Consider the following 2,631-nt stretch of genomic DNA (forward strand, 5'->3'; position numbering starts at 1 on the left):
TCTTTTCTTTTTCTGTGTGAAATAAATAATTTTAATTTTTTTTTTCTTAAGAAAAGTTAATATTTTACATTTTTTGAGTTGTTTTAAGAATTATTTATTATTTTTAAATAGTATTTTAATTCATAACCACGTCACAGTGATTATGGCATGCAAGTTTTAAATCTTGTTGAATTAAGAAATATCTATCATTAAATTGTATCACAAGTGGAAAGTAGGATTTTGTTTTGCTACGATAATTAATTGTATTATTTATTTCGTTTTGTTAATTATAGGTTTCTGAGTCAGTTTGTATGTATCTTGACTAATCTTAATAGGTATTTTATATTTTCTCTAAAATAGCATAGTTGTTACAGATGTTTTTAAGGCTGGAAAAATCCCTAATAGCCCTATGGATTTCGAACCTGTGACCTCTGAGTCTAAGGAGGATCCTCAAAGGCCCAAAGGTTTATTGTCGATTGAGGTAACCTCATAAGTTTTCAGATTCAAACTCTTTATAACTATGAATTATGACAAAAGTAATCAAATGCAAATTTTTTAAGACGGGAATTTTAATGATTTCTAAATGTTAATATCATTCATCGTCTTTACTAACCCAAATGTTCATCAATTTCATTTGGTTTTTACCTATTCATCTGACTCAACCTGTATTGGGCATGATTAGAAGCTACCAATGAATTATCTCTAGCGGAAACTGTAACAATGAAAATGGCACCTTCCTTAGTGAGATTATACGAGTAAATGCCTGAACTGGGGGCCACTATGCAAAAAACGAGAGAAACCCCATCGTTATAAATAAATTTATATAAATAAGCGTTCAAACACGGTAAAAACACCATGGAGTACATCTTTCACTTTGGAATGATTTAGGAATATGTTTAGCATTGCATTATTACTGGAATACCCTTCCTTGAAGCTTATATCAATATTTCAAGTGGTTGTATGTAGGGGTGTTCGATGTCCTTTTTGGGCGGTTTAATTCCCCAAACCATAAACCGGCAATAGCGGTTTAGGAAATTTTCAAACCAAGCGGTTTGGTAGCAATTAACCAAACCATATCACAAAAAAGCGGTCTTGTTTGACCGATTTAGACGGTTTGGGCCTCTTATGAAATTTAAACTAAAAAAAACATAACATCTATATCTAAAATCAAATTTATACTAATATAACATTGTTAAAAAACCATTATACATAATTATAAAAGAAACGTTTATCTCTAAGATTCAAAAAACATTGAGCAAATTAAAGAAAAAATTAAACAAGTCCACCAACAATAGTTGGAATTTTAGACGAAGATTAAGCAAGTCGAAAAATGATATGAAATTTGGGATTTTATTTTTGATGGATTTCTGGATTTTGTATATTTGATAACGCGATCAATTGAGAAATGAAAACTAAATTTAGGATTTTTTTTACCTCAAACTCAACATTAAAACACTAAAAATAATGAAAAAACGTTGAAAACTATATTTGGATTAATAAAGTAGGCCTATATATAGGGTTGGGTTCACGTGAGACCCAGAGTTTTTCGTGAAACCTCTAAAACTTTACATACAAGGTGATAGATATGTTTTCAATCCCATTTTATTTTTACTACAAATAAAGAGTAAAAGCATAACTTTACATACAAGGTGATGATATGCCAATGGAGGATTGTTTGGCAAGAGAGAGGGCTAGGTGAGGCGGATTTGTGGTTGCAACGACGAAGGTGAGATTAGGATTTAAAACGTTAGACGATACTATTTATTACGTTGGATGAAGATGAAAAGATGGAGATGATGTGGCGGTGCAACATGAAGATGATGTAGGTGGGGCTGGGAATGGATCATGCAGACGCAGAGGGCCCATTGTGCTTGGTGGTTGCGGCCGAGTTTGCAGTCGCCAACCGGAGGTGGCGATGGGATAGAGGTAGGGACCATTGGGTTTAGGGATAGATAAGACATAGATAAGTTGGATTTAGGGAGCGAGTTTTTTTTTAAATGTTGTAGAAGCTTTTGTACATTTGCTTTTGATATATTGTTTAAAAGACCATAATGCCCCTCACGTGAGAGGCATGTGAGTATCTGACCGTTCTTAATAATGATCTTAAATGGTCGTTAGAATCGAGAGACCAAAATCAAAAGGGAATGTAAACCATAAAACATGTTTATTTAAATCGAGTGACAAAAATCAAAATTTCCGTATGCACAAGATGTTATTTTATAATTTATTGAAGATCTTTTATCAAATCGATTAAATAATAATCTTAATGATTAATACATTATAATTTGTTAAAATGTTTAAAAAAGTGTAAGGGGGTGTTTGGGAAGGCTTTTCAAACTGACTTATTAACTTATTTCAGTTTGGTACCGGAGATAAGCCATTCTGGAGTGTTTGGGTAAAAAAAAAAAAAAGTGCTTATACCGGTACCAAACCGGTAATAAGTAGTTTTTGATAAGTTAATCCTTTGTGACTTATGAAAATTGACTTATTACCGGTTTACCATTTTACCCCTGTTCCCACATCTGTATCRTCTTCTCCGATCGATCCCTTCTATCACAGTACGTCAACAGTTCATCGATCCCTTCCATCACGTCTTCTCCACCTCTTCTCCAGGTACGTCTTCTCCGATCGATCTCTTCTCCGATCGATCTC

This window comes from Cynara cardunculus (genome assembly GCF_001531365.2).
Source record: "Cynara cardunculus var. scolymus isolate 2C chromosome LG 4, CcrdV1, whole genome shotgun sequence".
In the NCBI taxonomy this organism is placed as follows: Eukaryota; Viridiplantae; Streptophyta; class Magnoliopsida; order Asterales; family Asteraceae; genus Cynara; species Cynara cardunculus.